The sequence below is a fragment of the Tasmannia lanceolata genome, unplaced genomic scaffold, assembly GCF_043159265.1.
Source record: "Tasmannia lanceolata isolate RefF3 unplaced genomic scaffold, GAP_Taslan_0.1 ptg000162l, whole genome shotgun sequence".
Classification (NCBI taxonomy): Eukaryota; Viridiplantae; Streptophyta; class Magnoliopsida; order Canellales; family Winteraceae; genus Tasmannia; species Tasmannia lanceolata.
Genome location: NW_027518838.1, coordinates 335,788 through 354,954, shown reverse-complemented (window position 1 = coordinate 354,954; position 19,167 = coordinate 335,788). Strand labels below are relative to the sequence as shown.

General features: G+C 40.1%; 1 long non-coding RNA gene across 1 annotated transcript; it reads right to left on the bottom strand.

The window, feature by feature from the left end:
• Window positions 1–11,282: 11,282 nt before the first annotated feature.
• LOC143866854 (uncharacterized) lies at window positions 11,283–16,386 on the bottom strand. Its single transcript, XR_013243022.1, has 3 exons — window positions 16,321–16,386; window positions 15,249–15,289; window positions 11,283–12,206 (listed from the first exon to the last, which is right to left on the bottom strand). It is a non-coding gene; the product is annotated as an uncharacterized LOC143866854 (long non-coding RNA).
• Between the last annotated feature and the right edge of the window lie 2,781 nt (window positions 16,387–19,167).

Genomic DNA, 19,167 nt, shown 5'->3' with positions numbered 1-19,167 from the left:
ATCTAGATCTGAAATTTTCCTCGTGAGACAGAGGGAAAGAGATTGCAGAGAAAGGGAGAGTGTTTCTCGTCCGGCAACGGTGCCGGAGCTCCGATCGGCCGGCCATCACCTCCATTAAATCTGATCCTATGCTTCACCTATCGCCACCACCATCTTGAGCCGCCACATCCACCACCATCAACCTCCATTAAAATCTCCATCTTGCTCTGATTGGGCACCTGAAGTGCCTCCCTGTTGAAGCGGCGGACGAACACTTTCAGAGGCTCATTGTCGTCCTGTCGCAAAGCAATCAGAGATGCTGTCGTTTTCTTCGGCCTGCGACTGCTCATGAAGTGGCGTACCAGATCCTCTCAGAAATCATCAAAATTACTGATGGAGTTCGGTTTGATCTTGGAGTACTAGTCTCTCGCCGCGCCAGTTAGCGTCGTTGGAAACGCTCTGCAAATGAAGCCGTCGGAGACGCCGTGAAGAAGCATCATTGTTCTGAATGTCTCCAAATGGTCGACGGGGTTAGTGGTCCCGTCATACTGCGGGACGGCGGGCATTTTAAACCCTCTGGGTGCTGGAGCACCCAAGACATCATCAGTGAATGGCGTTCTGCTTGAGAACGCCCTGGAGGCGGGCCGGCTCTGATCCTTCGCCAGCTCTTCTATCCGGTGATCCATCTCCTCCATTCTCTGTAGGAGCGGATCCGTTCTGTGCTCCGCGGGCTTGATTCTTCCCATTGATCGGCTTACTGCGGAGCCGGGCTGGCTCTCCGGACTCCTTCGACGAGACCTGGACTTCACTGGTGGAGCACGGTCTTCGTGAGCTCGGGGTCTTGGTGCGGAGCGGGACCGTGACCTCGACGGCGGTAAGGTTCTGCACGGGCATACCCCGCTGTGGGGTGATGGACTTGTCTGGTGGAGTGGTGAGTTCGATCCTCACCATGGCGCGGCGACTCTCCCCTGTGGACGTCTGGCCTTCCTTGGACAGATCGTGGAGCCTCTGGGGGAGGTTGTGAAGGCGTCTGAAGCAGTTGCTGGTACTGCCCGACGAGAGCTGTTATCTGTTGAAATAGAGCTTGAACTTGCTCCGGAGTGGGGAGGGGGTTCAGGTGCTCTGAGCTAGCAGGGCTCTGCTCAGCTGTTGCAGAGGCCGCCACTACCAGCGAGGCAATTCGTTCACTTCGGGTCCTGCGAGGCAGCACGGCTTGGTCAGTCCGTGCAGCTGGCACTCGCGCATTCTTGCGGCCTGCCATTTTTTGTGAGATGTTTGAGAATGGCTTTTAGTTCCGCGGTCCCACAGATGGTGCCAATCTGTTCGACCGAAAATTGGTAACAGGTACGACAGTGGCGTAAGAGCGGAGCTGGATGACCAGATGAGCTGAGTCCTGAGGGACCGGAGTGAGAGCAATGGAAGTGACTGAGAACGAGTCCTGCTATGAGGGCTGAGTCCTGCACAAGGCAAGCGAGGTCAGAAGACCAACCCGGGTTTTACTCCGGACAGGCCCTTCGACACTCAAGTCAGTATGAGCAGGAGTGAAGGGGAGAGTCTGAGAGTTTTGGGGTGGAGAGGGTTTTTCGAATTACCCTTTGGTTTGAGCTTTGGATCCCTTTTTATAGGGAAAATCTGGTGAGGTGTCCAGGACAGGTGGCGGCCTGTGAGAGGCTGGAGTTCACCTACTCCAGGACAGGTGGCGACCTGTGAGAGGCAGGAGTTCACCTACTCCGAGACAGGTGGCGGCCTGTGAGAGGCTGGAGTTTTTACACCCCATCATCCATGCTGAAACATTTCTCTGTGACATCCTTTGAAAAATGTGGTGTGAAAATTTTAATCCCACATCTAGAAATCACGTATCATCTTTCCCTTTAGCAATGATGCTAGTCTGGAATCAAACCATGTTGACGAATTCGAGCGAAAAGAGTAACGAGCACATCCGATAGTAGCTAGATATTAATGAATTCCAGGCTACCAAATTCTTATGTGACATACCGGAAACACACTTCTTGCCAAATCCTTCAAACCGCACTTCAAATCCATATTTATCAAAGCTCAACCTACAAACACATCTGATCCTGTGCCATTGCTGATAACAAGTCCATGGATTTGAGAACCCAATTGCACTTTCTCTAGATTTGCGCAGGCATTGATCACACTTCCCGCAATTTCTGAATCTGGTTTCAGTCCTTTGAGCTCCATTGCTTTGAATGAATCCAAAGCCTCCCCAATTTTCCTTTTTTGGCAAAGTCCCATGATCATGGAGCCCCAGTGTAGACACCCCATTTTGACCGAACCCGAGTTCACGTCGCTTGTGCGAAGCCTCGTCAAATTAGTGAGCTGGGGTCCCAAATTGAACCCTAAGGTAGCTTAAGGTCTCCCATAGGTCTCCGTAAAATTTCGTCGAGATCCGAGCGCGTTTGCTCAGTGAACGAGCCAAGGGAGTGAGCGCAATGCAGACCAGAAGGGGGGTGAAGCATCTGAAAAGGGGGTTGTCCACGGAAAAAGGGAGGCAAATATATCATTTTTTCATAGAAGGGGGGTGCATAATCCCGTTTGGGACGGAGCCGATTCGCGCGCTTATCAAATTTTGTGCGATCAACAGCCATCTTTTGTTTATATAAACCTGTAACGAATGAAAAGAAAGGGGAGAAATCATTTTCGCTGGAATTTCAGAGAGAGAGAGAGAGAGAGAGAGAGAGAGAGAGAGGGAGAAGAGAGGTGGAGATTTGAAGAGGTAATCTCAGATCCAGATCTGAGATTTTGAGATAAAATCTCAGATCTAGATCTGAGATTTTCCTCGTGAGACAGAGGGAAAGAGATTGCAGAGAAAGGGAGAGTGTTTCTCCTTCGGCAACAGTGCCGGAGCTCCGATCGGCCGGCCATCACCTCCATTAAATCCGATCCTATGCTTCACCTATCGCCACCACCATCTTGAGCCGCCACATCCACCACCATCAACCTCCATTAAAATCTCCATCTTGCTCTGATACATTTTTTTTTCTCCAAACCCACCTGGAAACCCAATCTACGGCAATCACAAACCATTCCGGCAAAGTCTGTTGTCTTCTCCTGCCGGTCATCGTCTTTTCCATTCACTACCCACCGGATCCCTCAAATCCCCTTTTCAACCTTCTTCCACCTCCTCTGTAATTCCGGCCGGTTTCCCCCAGTTCCGATACCGTGAAAATTGCGATTCCGTGGCTGCAGTGATGATTACCAAATCTCAGAGAAGAAGAGTAAAGAAGGTAATGTATGTTCACTTCGTTTCTTTCCGTTCTATTAGATCTTATTATTTTCATGCTTGCTTCCCATGTGCTGATGTTCGACCACTTCTTCATTTTGTTTGGATCAAAGAAACCTTGTTTATTTTCTCTCTTCCGGCGCCATGTAATTTTAGCTATGGCATACAATCAGCCTGTATTTCTCTTTTTATCAATCTATGTTTGGCGTCTATTCTTGTGAATTGTCATGAATTCAGTATTAGCCTGATGGGAAAGAATGAAATGGGTTTGAAACAATGGAAATAGCGTAGAATTCTAAAGATTTGTTGAAAGTGTTCAGGTTGTCTCAATCTTATTTCTCACTGATTCATTGGACATCTTCTTAGTAGAGAATGTTTCTCTAAACTCAAAATGGTTGAACTGCTAACATGCTCATTTGGAGGCTCAGTTAGCATCATCTTTGGCATTGGAAGTCGTCTAATGAGTATCGCTAATGCCTCCTCTCTTATATGCGGTTTCTGGCAAGATGCCTGGTATCAAGGTTTTCAAATTTTGGATTGGAGAGGACTGCTCTCGAGATTTTTGAAACAGGATTTGATCGCATCATGTGATTACTTGAAGAAATAAATTTGAATGCACAGTGAGATTATCAGATACTGGTCTTTATTGGAAATTATTAGGGTTCTTAAATCATCACTTGTACAAAATTATGTATGCTTTTACATGATATAGTAATATTGAGTGTGACCAACTTCATGGAATTGTTAGGTTCGTGTACAAATTTTGTTTTGAGCAAAGGGGAGCTGTTACCAAATTGGAAGACGCTTCATATTAAGTTGGCTGATATTCCATTAGTTGTAAAACTCAGTATCTATTATGGAATATCCAGGGGTGCAGAGGATGTTAATGATGTGCTATAAGAAAGAACCATGGAAATGGACAGACTTCATTGAATCGTTAATAAATTCCTGTCGTTTTTTCTTCCTCATTCCACATCTCGTTTTCTCCCACTCTCTCAGTCTGAATCTCAAACAAGAGAAGAGGTGGAGGTGTCCTATTATTGTATTCTCATGGAAAGTGATATTTCCACTCCCTCTGCTCATTTTCAAGCTTTTAGTTACAGACAAACAATACAAGCATTTCGTCACTTCCTTTAACAATACGGGTGGAGTAACTAATGTGCAGTAACTCTCCTCCTTAATTGTTTTTCATGGAAGTTGCAAACCAGATTTAGGGCGGGACTACCTAATCCCTATGGATGCACGCGATCACGTGCATCAGACTCTGAGGGGGGGGACATAAGCAAAACATTAAAATTTAGAAGTCTTGAAAATTGAAGTATGTGAACCAAACCACAGAATTTAAAATTCCAAAAGTAGAAAAAACCTTGTTGGGAAGTTTTACTTTCCAAGAAAGAATAGTACCTACATCCAAAGATGCACTAAGAGACGGTTTTGATGCTAGAAATGGATGCACGAAGACGAAGTTTTAAAACCCTCGGCCTGATGAGAGAGCTTCCACAAGGAGAAGAACACACATTTTTCAGTAACACCGAATGAGAGTGATGCGAACTATTTATCTGATTTTTTATCACTTATCTTCTTATTAACTATTACCTAGTACGAAAATGAATATTATGTAGGAATCTTTCCATTAATTACCTATGACTCTTACCTATTTTTTAGGTAAGAAGGAGATTTAGCTGGGACTTCCATTGAGTAGGAAAGTTGTTAATCACCTCTTAGGATTTAATAAAGTTTTAATTTTCTATTTTGAAGAAAATGAAAAATGATCTATTTCTCTCCATATTCTCCAGTGTTCTCTCCATATTCTCTACTGTTCTTGCCTAGATGTGGGAATATTTGAGTTGCTTTTCTAAGCATCGCATAAGGGAATTAAAGTTTCTCGAAAATTGTGTTATATATCTTGGAGAAAATGACTTCAGAAGGGCATCATTTTGATTCTTTTCGTCAAGATGGCATTGTTCAATGAAAGTTTGCCATACGCCAACTAGATGTCTACTAAATTTTTTATTGCAATTTTTAAAAGGGCGATGATTTTTTCACCCCCCCTAAGGATTATGCACCCGGCCTTTTCACGTGATTTGACGTCAAAAAGTGTTTTCTGCCACAATTCACGTGAAAAGGGGGGTGCATAATCCTGAGGGGGGTGAAAAAATCACCTCCCTTTCTAAAGTCATAAAGTTGTTTTTTTTTTTTTTTTTGTATTTTTTCTGGTTTTTGCCATACGCCAATCCAAAACCAACTGACCCAATTTCAAAATTCAGGTTAGATTGTTTGGATTAGGGTCGGGAGATTTAGAAGCTGGTTAGGTTATGGTTGAGCCTTCACAATCCGAGCCACAGATTGGGTCGGGTTAGGGTTTTGATAATACCTCTTTTTCCTATATCACCTGTTCCATTCAACATGTTAATCCTGTCAATTGGAATTTACATGTAACCATCAGGAAAGATAAAAAGACAATGATATATTCATCTCTTGTTTTAGTTACTTCTACCATCTCTCTTTTAATCAAGCTCATCAGCTTCAATTAAGTAGTTAGAATGAATGAAAGAATTTTGGGAGAGCAGTGAAAGAATTTTGGCAAGGCTAATTGTCTTTATAATACATTTTTAAAGGAAAGTGATAGTTCAGCCTTCATTTTATTTTCATTCTGTGTTAGGCTCCGTTTCTTTCGACGGGAAAATTGACATATCTTTGTTTATGTTCATTTTTACAATGTAAAACAAATTTAACGTCTATTTTTACGTTGAAAGCAATGAAGCCTTTGAGAAAATATTTACATGAAAATTGAGTTGACTAAATGCTGGAAAATCATTCTCCAATGAAAATTTTCCCTCTAAAGCTGCCCCTTTAATCTTAGGCATTCCACACAAAGTGGTATGCTGATTTAAATGTGATGTGCCTGGTACAAATATGTCCCAAAAACTATGATAATCAAGCAATTCAACCATCTAAAAATGTGTTTCTTTTTTTGGTGATTGAACATGAAGGGCTTAGAACTACAAACTTGAGTGCACTACGATTTTATCGTAAAGGCAAGGTAGTCTTTCTTGTGATCTGCTTTTCTAACTTGATTTGTCCCTCAATCTCGTGACTCATGATGTAAGTTATTTGATTATTCACAAAGGCCCTGTTTGGATTGCAGGAAAGATTTCAGGTGAAAACTTTTTACCAAAAAAATTATTTTTGCCTCCACGATCGAAACGGATAAAACTTGAACTGCTGCGGTTCAAGTTACTCTTTGGAAAAAAAAATTCTTTCCCGAGATTCTCCAAAAAAAAAATTCAGCAATCTAAACAGTGGCAAAAGGTTGTACTTTTTCTGAACAGATTTACATCATTATCTCCAGAATATGTTTCTGCACTTTCTAGAAAATTTTAATCTAGAAGGCTATCAAGATCCTCACAAGACCAATTCCTAAACCAATGAGCTGCACATAATTATTCTAGAAAATAGCGAGGATCAGAATATCAATACTCATACTAGTACTAATACTAATAGTGATAGCGATCAAGCGGATTTTAATCTAGAATATGTTTCTGCACTTTCTACAAAACTATTCATTCACACGTGAATAAGAAATTTCCAAGACAAAGAAAAATGAAAGAATAGATGAGAGATTAGAGAAAAACAGATACAAAATATTGAATACCAAAAACCCTAGGTCTAACACTCGGAATAAAGGAGAACGCAATAGGAAAGAATAAAACCTTATCTCAAATGGTAAATTTACAAATTAGTTGAATAGCTACCTGAGAAAATGAAAAACCTCACCTTCTCAAGAGAACTCCATCTCTTTTTCTTCCTCATCTCCTCCCCTTTTCCATCTCTTCTCTCTCAGCCCTAATGTGAGGATTGTTGAACAAAGGAAGAAGAGGTGTCAATTCATAACATTCCTTAGGATAGTGATATCTCCACCCCTTTCTTCTTTTTCACGATTTTTACCAACGGGGTATGACGTTTGAAATTTCCAAATATGGCCATCGCATGTGACGAAAAAACTACGGAATGCAGGGAATATTTTTTGAAAACTACACTACCAGGCTAGTTTTCGGACACGCACCGGAGTTTTTACATGCTGTAAGCCCTTATGGTCCCTTATTTTCTCAAAAATACTGTATGGACCATACTATTGGATGATTCAAACCGTCCATATGATGGGCTACAACTTAAATAGGTTTCGGCCAAAAAATCATTTCTATAGGATGATCCCAACCCTCCAATCTATAGAATAACTGCACATTAAAGAAACCTCTATAGATAGGAGGGCTAGGATCATCCTATAGAAATGTTTTTTTAGGCACAACCTACTTACGTTGTGGCCCATCACATGGACGGTTTGGATCATCCTATAGTATGGTCCGTACAGTACTTTCAGGAAAATAAGGAACGTTGTGACCCATAACATGGATGGTTTGGATCATCCTATAGTATGGTCCGTACAGTACTTTCGGGAAAATAAGGAACGTTGTGACCCATAACATGGATGGTTTGGATCATCCTATAGCATGGTCCATACAATACTTAATTTTGAGAAAATAAGGAACTATATGGGCTTACACCGTATAAAAAGTCCACCGAGAAACTTGGAAAAGTGCATGGATTGACACATTAGAGCTTGTATAGCCTCCTCTTATTTGTTGCACGAGAGTACACTACACTCATTCTCTCTGCAGCCTCCCTTTGCAATATTTTACTATTTCTTATTATCTCTTTCTGCTTGCATTTACTACATATCGCGTCCCCCGTATATGCATGAGACTCTTGTTGTCTGCAAACGACAATCTTGCCTTTGAATGCTTTTCTTTTAAAGCAAAAAATAAATGAAATGACGTTGTCGTTTATAAATAGACATTACTGTTACTTAAGAACGACAATGTTATTTAAAATACGTTATATAAAAACGACAGCGTTATTTAAGATAGAAGATTGGTTCCGTAGTATTGCAGTAGCTTTAAGAACGTCAATGTTATTTAAATTACTGGCATCGTCTTTTCCACTGGACCCAGGTTGAATAGGTGATTCGGTTCCTTCAAATAGGCCCATTAATGGAAACCCTAGATCCAAAACGACAACATTTTCTAATTGAACCCTTGTAACTCCTGATCAACCCGTTGTTGGTTAAGGTAGTCCACCCATTCCTTAAAATAATTAAGAAAAATACATTTTTCGCTTTGCTTCCGAAATGAAACAGTAGTAGAACGGCAGCGTTATTTAACATAACGGCAGCATCTTTTCCACTTGAGCTGGAATGAATACAGTAGTCCATTGTTCCTACATACGGACCCATTAACGGAAACCCTAGATCCAATACCGGCAATGTTTTTTAATTGACCCGTTTTAACTTCCGATCGACCGGTCGTAGATTAAGGTAGTCGATCCCTTTATGGTCTTCAATATTATGATGGCAACGTCATTCACTAATCGACCCATCTTGTTATTCATTTGATCCCAACTTTTAAATAACTTGAACCCAATAAAAGAGAATGACTGAGGTGTATTATCTTCCACAAAATCCGAGGAGGCGATCAGGGCTGTAATGGTGTCAAGAAGGGCAACGTACTGGGTCTTTTTTGCTCCACTTTTTCAGGATTCATGTGTGTCTAGAACTAAAGTCCAAAACTACCCGCACAGCGTAGTTGTTTGCAATCTTTGCCCGTATTTCATACTTTTCTCATTTGTGACCATAATACGCATGTAGATTTTTTTAACTCATTGAAAAGGCCAAAATATCTTTATACGAGGAAAGACAAAAATTACCTTGTAAAAGGATTGAAATACCCATGGCATTCAAAGATATGTTCTAAATCAAGAGTGTGTCATATGATTTCTATTTATACTAGCATTCTTGTACATGGGGGTGGAAAAAAGTGAGCCACCTAATTAAGGAGACTATAAATAGTTGTACCCATGCTCTATATTTTTCCCACGCCAATCGCAGTGCCGAAGCAACATGGATCAAATCCCGAATCTCAGTAGTGAGATTTTCAAGTTTCCAAGCTAACGCATTCAATGAGTCAAACTTCTCTCTTGTCCAAGCTTTTTCAGCAAGCTTGATATCAAGAGAGATTTGATACATCTCTTCTCCTTTTATCCAAAAATCCTCTTGTTTCTCTCATTCCAAATGTTCCAAATTAAAGCATAAGGAATAAGCTTCCACATCGGTTGCTCCATGTTGAGTGGTGGTTATTTTGGCTGTTCTTCCAATTTCCTTCTTTCATGTTTATTAAACACACCAATAAACACACCTACCGGGAGACAATTGGTATTCTTCTTAATTTAAGAAAAACCTAGGTCTTTGGGAGACTTAATTTATATTATGTCAATTAGTTAATGCTGTAGAATTGAGATACATCAAAGAACTTCATTTGTTTTCAGTGACTTTGGGTGTAGTTTTCCTTTTAATTAGTCTAGTGGAAACTAGTTTTGGATTCGATTCTGTTTGAGGCTCCACAAATAACAGTTGCAGATTGAGGAAGGTAGACCTTGCTTACATCTGTAGGTTAATTGATCACCAGAAGTTTATTTAGGCTGTGGTGGGGGGAATGTCTACAAGTAACGCTGGCTTAAGCTATGTTTGTCAATTATGCATGACATCTTGCATGATCTATTCATTTTTCATCGTCTTCTGTGTTTTCTTTGTTTCCAATTGAGAGAGAAGGAAAAAATAAATACTCTGCATGTGAGTTGAGTATAATAAGAACCGTTAGCTGTATTGTGGAACAGGCATGCGTGTTGAAAAGCTTGCTATTTTACACAAGTTGATTGTAGATAGTAGGTATTGAAATCCTTCTTTTAAAATTGTTAAAATCTTATACGTTGTCAATCATGACAGTAGTGAAACTCATGGTAAACCATCCCACTTCACCTGTAAACTATTAGGTAGCTGAGGTTGTACAAAAACTTCTCCTTTTATATCTTGAGGACCATGAAAGTTTGCTATAAAGCTTGAAATTTTACTATAAGATGGCATAAGTTCTGATGCGTCTTCTTTTTGTGCAAATGGAATAGGAAAGTGAGAGGACTTTTTATGCTTAGTCTCTAATTAAAGGTTATTTGTTCTTAAGCAAAGGCCCCTTCTCTGGAAAAATTTTTATCTTTGTTTTTCACAGTTTGTTGTATAAGCTGCACAAAAAGAAGAGGACGGAGAGATGATTACCGCTTAGGAGAAGAAGCTTTTCTCGTTCGAAACTCTTCTAGCTTCCACCCAAGATTTCACCTAGAAACTAAGCTAGGGGAGTGTGGTTTTGAGGCTATATGCAAGGTAACATGGAGTTTTCTTCGCTTTCCCTCTCTGATTTATTAGTGATATTTTGTTTTTTTTATCATTATTTTTAAAAGGAGTTTCTGATTTTGTTTTATTTACAGTTTTTTTTCTTGGCCCAGTGTAAGATAAGAAGCCTGACGGGATCCACCGCTGGTGACATGGGGGCATGAGGAAGGACATGGCTCAGCCAGCACATGACTCAGCAAAGGTCTGGATGGATTTAGTTCTGTTTCTGTATTGCTTTTCTTCTTTTGGGGTTGGTAAGGAGTAAGGACAATGGTGACTGTTCTGCAAGTGAGTGAGTTGGGTTAGGGTTTCTAAATGTTAATTCTTACTAGGACAAAACTTGCCACTGTAATTTTGGCTTTTAAATATGCAAGTGCTGGTCATTTTGGTCATTTGCATTCCGATTCCCATCTTGAAAATGATTCCAAAAATTTTATATGGAACAATGCTAACCATTGGATCATTAGCATGCCAATTTATCTAAGCAATTGTTCATTATCAGTGGATCATCAAACTGGAATATATATAGATAGCTGTTTACTTTTGTGATGATTATCCGATTTCCATGCCATTGATCAGATAATTGAAGCATAAAAGAGGCGAGACTTTCCATGTGTGCCAGGTCCTATGGTACGGCCCACCAAATAAGGATGAATTTAGTGGGTCCCAGATAAGCTTTGCTTCGATAAGCTTTAATCCTAGAATGTTGGTTAGTCGTCGTGTCGTTTTCTAGGCAAGCTTGGATGGCTAGGATCATCACATGCATTATTGAAACTGTTAAGATGCCTGTAGAAATTATTCATGTTATTGAAACTGTATGAGAAACATCATAAGAGGGGCCACTGTCATCCAGATTATTCATGGCCAGGCCTGTTGCTGCGGAAATGCCGTTACCACATTCCAAATTCTGACTAAATTTGAAATAAATTTCACTAAGCCATCCACAATAAACACGTTGGAATCTTCTATTATCAGCGGAGATTGAGAGGGACCAGAGTAATCACTTACACAGTTCCCCTCGTTAATTGTGCATTTTGAGGAATTCTCTGTACCGACATTATCGAAGCCAAGATTTACAGTTCAGCATCTCGGATCTCTGTAACTGTTCATCAACTAGGTGCAATATCGTTCCCCAGCTAGAACCATTTTCCCACCGAGAATCTTCCCCGTCAAAAAACTCCAAAAGTAGGTCTCTAGGTCTCTCTAAGATGTTTCAATAGCCCGCCTCTTGTTGGACAACGACTCCTGTTCGTTACCATCTACAACCCATTGATGGGAACACTTTGATTCGATTCTGAGAGTAGTTTCGCAAACCATTTTTTCATCTTATAACGCCGTTAAACAAACCACCATTTTCAATGCAATAGCAATTCCACAGAAAAGAAGACACGGCAGAATTTCCCTGATTCCAAACACAACAAATTCAAAGAAAGCAATAAAAATTCTCCTGGCTCAAACTCAAATTGGGAGGAGCATATGACTATGTATTGGCAGCGTGTGGGATCCCTCACAAGCTGCCCTTTGGGAGGAGCATATGACTATGTATTGGTGGTTGCTTGAAAGGATTCAGCTCCTCTTTCAGAGAGTCATCTTTTTTTGTTGTTGTTTGGTCTGCTTTTATTTTGTTGTTGTTTGGTTGCTTTTTGTTTCTCATGTATATCTTATCCTTCTTTCCATATATCTCGTCGGGGTCCTGCCTAACCCCAGCTTACCGATCAAAAAAAAATTGCACCAGTCAAAATTCAGAGCAATAAGAAAATCAAAGCCAAGACCAACAAATATTGAAATCAATAAAAAAAGGACCAATCAAGTATACCCAATCAAATTTTTTCACTTAAGTGAGGAGATATATTGTATAGGCTATCCACCTAGTGTGGGCCATATTAGATTATCCAACGGCCAGGAATAGTTCTCTTAGGAAATCATGATCATAGGATCAAGATCTAACACCTCCAACCTAAGTTAGGGTCCACTAGATGGGTGATCAAGATCGATGATCGGATAAGATGGGTGTTATGAATTTGTAGCAGAAATTGAAATTAGGAAAAAGTTTATGGGTCTCTTTGGGTATCTCTAATAATTATTTGTATATAATCTTGCATTGAAATGGGTCTGAAGTTAAATATAATTATTTGCAAATAATGGTTATAACAGTCTTAGAAATGATATAGTTAATGTCTTCCTAAGGAGTCTCAAAATCCCATCTGCAAATAAGATTAGATTAAAATATGCTTATTTGCAAATAGGAAACTGGATTCCAAAGACGCTTACTTAATACCCACTGAATATTTTTAAAAGCTTAACGGTGGTTGGTTATTTGACAACTATAGCCCTTGTGAGTAGCTTAAAAAACAGTTTGCGGATAGATGGAAGCTTGTTGTGGTTCGGTTGAGTTTTGGATTTCCCGTCTTGAATTAGCAGTGGCTCAAGCGTCACTAGGGGAGTGCAACTTGGGTTGGGCTCAACCCGAATTGACAGGTTCAAGCTGATTTTGGCTTGGGTGGAGAAAAGACAACCCGATCGGGTTATGACTAAGGTCTTGGGCAACTCGATCAAACTGCGTCCACCTAATATTTTTTACTGTGATTTTTAAAATCTCAAAGTTATTTCTTTATAATTTTTTCAGTTTATCCATAAGCGAATCCAAAACCAACCCGCCTCGATTTCAGAAATCAGGTTACATGGCTTGGATTAAGGGTTGGGAGATTTAGAGGCAGGTTGGGTTAAGTTTGACCCTTCCAAACCTGAGGTTCAGAATGGGTTGGATTCGTATTGAGATAATATTACCTTGGATTTGGCTGGGTTAAGTTAATTGCCTTTTATTGATGATAGTAAAAGTAGATTTTGCAGGCAAGCCCTCTTTCTAAAATCGCGTCAGATGGTTCACCTTTTATTGTTCATAAGGCATGCATGATGTTAATATCCCCCGCCCGGGGACAGTTGGCTAATGTTAAACGTTAGGATATGTCACTTTCCCACCATTTGACCGGTCTCTCTCTCTCTCTCCACACACACAACAGGAACAGTTGGTGGGCCCAACAGAAACTGTTAGTGGAATGGTGGGCCCATCTTTAAACAATGTAGGCCCCGCCCATACCACTGTAGGATAATCCAAACCGTCCATTTGATGGGCCATAAACGTAAATAGGTTGCGTCCCAAAATATCATTTCCATAGGCTGATCCTAGCCCTCCGATCTAAATAGAAACTACATCTTATGCAACCTCTATAGATTGTAGGGTTGTGATCATCCGTACGGAAATGATTTTTGGGGCACAACCTATTTACATTGTGGCCCATCAAATGAATGGTTTGGATCATTCTATGGAGTTGGTCGTAAAGTAACATTAAGGCCCGTCCACAACATAGGACGATCCAAGCCGTCCATGGTTTGGATAATCCTATTGAGTTGGTCGTACATTAACATTAAGGCCCAATCGTAGGCCCCACCGATTTTTTTCAAATTGAAGCGTACCGTCCACAACATAGGATGATCCAAGCCGTCCATGGTTTGGATCCTCCTATGGTGTGGTTCATACAGTAACATTAAGGCCGAATTTAGGCCCCACCCATATTTTTGAAAATGAAGTGTACCGTCCAGACCATAGGATGATCCGAGCCGTCCATTTGATGGGCCATAACGTAAATGGGTTGTGCCCCCAAAAGGGTTGGCCCATCAAATGAATGGTTTGGATCATCCTGTGGTCGTACAGTAACATTAAGGCCAGTCACAACATAGGATGATCCAAGCCGTCCATGGTTTGGATAATACTATGGAGTTGGTCGTACACTAACATTAAGGCCCAATCGTAGGCCCCACCGATATTTTTCAAATTGAAGCGTACCGTCCACAACATAGGATGATCCAAGCCGTCCATGGTTTGGATCATCCTATGGTGTGGTTCGTACCAATTTAGGCCCCATCCATATTTTTGAAAATGAAGTGTACCGTCCAGACCATAGGATGATCCGAGCCGTCCATTTGATGGGCCACAATGTAAATAGGTTGTGCACCAAAAATCATTTCCGCAGGGATGATCAGAACCCTACAATCTATAGAGGTTGCATAAGATGTAGTTTCTATTTAGATCGGAGGGCTGGGATCCGCCTATGGAAAAATATTTTGGGACGCAACCTATTTACGTTTATGGCACATCAAATGGACGGTTTGGATTATCCTATGGTGTGGTATGGGCGGGGCCTACGTTGTTCAAAGATGGGCCCATCATTCCACCAACTGTTTCTGTTGGGCCCACCAACTGTTCTGTTGTGTGTGGAGAGAGAGAGAGAGAGAGAGAGAGGTCAAAAGGTGGGAATATGTTAGCCAGCGGTCGCGGGGGGCGGGGGGGAGGAATATCAGCGCCCCCCCCTAATTAATGTTATTATTTAAAAAAAAAAATTTAAAATAATCTTATCAATAAATAGAAACTAATGCACAGTGAATCCAAAGAGGTCCTAATATTCTTAGCATTAGCATTAATGTATATTTGTTTAAATTTTTTACTTGAGTTTTTATATGGTGCCTTAGCATGAAGAAACGTGCAGGCGGTACCACCCTTGATATTTGATCCTAAGGCAGCTCACTTGTTTTAAGAGGCTGCTGTTGGATCGAATACCAAGTGCGGAAATTTTGATGTAACGCCTACGCTCCAGCACCATATAATATCTCTTATAATTGAGATAATATTAAAAAAACAAAGAAATTGATATTCCATCCACATATAAAGAGCAAAGAAGTTTAGATTCATACCTCTTTTTCCTATATCACCCATTCCATTCAACATCTTAATCCTCTCAATTGAAACTTACATATATAAGCACAAGGAACAAAAAAAAGATAATGGTATTTTCATCTCTTGTTTTGGTTACTTCTACCATTTCTCTTTCACTCAAGCTCATTTTTTAGAGCTTCAATTAACTAGTTAGAATGAATGAAAGAATTTTAAGAGTCCACCAGAAGGATAAAAAAAAATTGCTGGCAATTGTCTTTATATTTTAGTTATTAAAGGAAGGTGATCTTCCTGAGATTTTTTATGGTGGATGCACATGTAGATCGGTACTGGCGGTACCACCTTATATATTTAATCAACCACCATCACACTTTTTAAGGTGCTTACGGAGGATCAAATATCAAATTGAAGTTCCTTTTAGATAAAAATGGAACAAGGTTGTTTCAAATTACCTTTTTTAGTGTAAAAACGGATTTGCTAGGGACTTTCAAAGGAAGGAATTTAGTGTCGGGCTGTTACATGAGAGAGCAGCTACCTCAGAAGGTTTAAATGAACAAACCAAAATCTGCCGACAAATCAGCATGTGTGGCTGCTCTCTCATGTAACAGCCAGCCGCGAAATGCCTTTCTACAAAGTGTGGAATGCTGGTTTTCATGTGATGTGCCCGGTACAATTATGTTTCAAAAGCTATGTCATCTACGCAATTCCAATGTCTAAAAATGTATGTTTTTTTAAGTTGGACATGAAGGGCCAAGAACTACAAACTCAAGTGCATTACACTTTACCCTGAAGGAAGGGGTAGTCTTATTTGTGATCCATTTTTCTAACTTGATTTCTTCCCCAATCTAATGAGGTAAGTTATTTGTTGTCTAACCCAATAAAAGTACTGCCCCATGCTTAAATAAGCAAATGATGATTCACAAAGGCCGTGTTTGGAATTTGGATTGCAGGAAATATTTCTGGTTGAATATGAAAAACCTTAGATCTATCACCCAGATTAAAACAGATGAAAAATCCTACAAATGAAAAATGAGAACCCAATAGGAAATAATAAAACCTCAAATGGTAAATGGAGAAAAAGAAAATCCTCACCTTCTCAAGATGATTCCATCTCTTTTTCTTCCTCATCTCCTCCTCTCTTTCCTCTCAGCGCTAATGTGAAACAAGGGAGGAGGAGGTGTCGTTTTATAATAATCCTAAAGGTAGTGATACCTCCACCCCTTATTTAGAAAAAGAATCTTCTAGATTGACAATTAGGTAACAGCTGGAGTCATGACGTTTGAATTACGTGGACAGACAATTTGACAAAAGGGCCAACATATCCATGACATTCAATGATAAGTTCCCATTTAAGGATGTGGGAATATCATTTCTATTTACTAGTAAGTACAGAACGATCTTCAAAGATTTTAGAAAATCGTTCTGGAGAAGATGTCGAGAAGGACATCCCCTCGCATTGCTCTACGTGGTTGACAACTAAACACTATTCACGACAGTTTGAAAAGGATCCGACTGTTAAGAATAAAAGATTGATGGATTTTTTTGGAAAGTACTGAATGGACCATACTATAGGATGATCCAAACCAAACACTAATCATGATCTATAGATGAACTCCACATTACGGAAACCTCTATAGGTTGGAGGGCTAGGATCTTCCTATAAAAATGTTTTTTTTGGTTCAACCAATTTACGTTGTGGCCCATCACATGGATGTTTTGGATCATCCTATAGTATGGTTTACTTTTGGGAAAGTAAGGGACTATAAGGGCTTACACCATATAAAAACTCCACGCGAGAAACTTGGAAAAGTGAATGGAAAAAGTCTCTTTTCCCCTTTTGACACATCAGAACTCGTGTAGCAACCTCGGATTTGTTGCACGAGAGCACACTACAATCATCCTCTGTGCAGCCTCCCTTTCCAATATTTTACTATTTCTTATTATCTCTTTCCGTTTGCATTTAATATATATTGCGTCCCACATAAATGCATGAGACTCTTGCTGTCTGAAAACAGCAATCTTGCCTTTGAATGCTTTTCTTTTAAAGCAAAAAATAAATGAAATGATGCTGTCGTTTATAAATAAATGTTACCGTTATTAAAGAACAGCAGTGTTATTTAAAATACGTTATTTAAAAACGACAGCGTTAATTAAGATAGTCGATTGGTTCCGTAGTATTCCAGTAGCTTTAAGAGCGGCAATGTTATTTAAAATACCGGCATCGCGACCCGGGTTGAATAGGTGATTCAGTTCCTTCAAATAGGCCCATTAATGGAAACCCTAAATCCAAAACGACAACATTTTCTAATTGAGCCGCAATAACTCCTGATCGATCCGTTGTTGATTAAGGTAGTCGACCCGTTCCTTAAAATAATTAAAAAATACATTTTCCGCTTTGCTTCTGAATGAAACAGCAGAAGAACAACAACGTTATTTAACATACTGGCAGCATCTTTTCCACTTGAGCCGGATTGAATACAGTAGTCCATTGGATCCTACATACGGACCCATTAACGGAAACCCTAGATCCAATACCGGCAATGTTTTCTAGTTGACCCGTTTTAACTCCCGATCGACCCGTCGTTGATTAAGGTAGTCGATCCCTTTCTGGTCTTCAATATAGGGATGGCAATGTCATTCACTAGTTGACCCATCTGGTTATTCATTTGATCCCAACTTTTAAATAACTTGAACCCAATAAAAGAGAATGACTGAGGTGTACTCTCTTACACAAAATCCGCGGAGGCTATCTGGGCTCTAATGGTGTCAAGAAGGGCAACTGGGTCTTTTTTCCTCCACTTTTCCAAGATTCACGTGTGTCTAAAACTAAAGTCCAAAACTACCCGCACAGGGTAGTTGTTTACAATCTTTGCATGTATTTCATGCTTTTCTCATTTGTGACCATAATACCTGTGTATATTTTTTTACTCATTGAAAAGAGCATAATATCTTTATAAGAGGAAAAACAAAAATTACCTTGTAAAAGGACCGAAATACCCATCGCATTCAATGATAAATTCTAAATCAAGGGTATGGTAATATCATTTCTATTTATACTAGCACTCTTCTACATGGGTGGAAAAAAGTGAGCCCACCAAATTAAGGAGAATATAAATAGTTGTCTCCATGCTCTATATCTTTCCCACGCCAATCGCAGTGCCAAAGCATCACGAATCAAATCCCGAATCTCAACAGTGAGATTTTTAAGTTGCCATGGTTCCCTACACTTGTTAGAGGCCCAAGCTAACGAATTCAAAGAGTAGCCTTTAGTGATGAGAGGGCCCAAGTTGTGTTTCACATGCCATCTTAGGGCAAACAAGAGGGCCTTCGCTTCGGCTTCATTAGCACCACAAAAGACCACCGGACCCGAGAAGGACATCAATAATACAACACCGTTATCATCTCGAATCAACCCTCCAATACCGGCTTGACCCGGAGTGCCGATAGAGCTTCCGTCAAAATTTAGGTTAAACCAACCCACCAGAGGGGCCTTCTACTTGGGCATGATTTTCTCTCTTTTTCCCCTTTTCCATTATAACCAACTGTCAATTTGTAAGAATTTCCCTTGCACTGTAAACTATGTCAAACTTCTCTCTTGTCCAAGCTTTTTCAGCAAGCTTGATATCGAGAGAGTTCTCATACCATCTCTTCTCCTTTTATTAAAAAATAGTCTTGTTTCTCTCATTCCAAATGTTCCACATTAAAACATAAGGAATAAGCTTCCACATCAGTTGCTCCATGCAGAGTGGTGGTCATTTTGGTTGTTCTTCGAATTTCCTTCTTTCGTGTTTATTAGACACACCAATAAACACACCTAGCGGGAGACAAGTAGGATTCTTCTTAATTTAAGAAAAATCTAGGTCTTTTGGAGACTTAATTTATATTATGTCATTTAGTTAAATGCTGTAGAATTGAGATACATCAAAGAACTTCATTTGT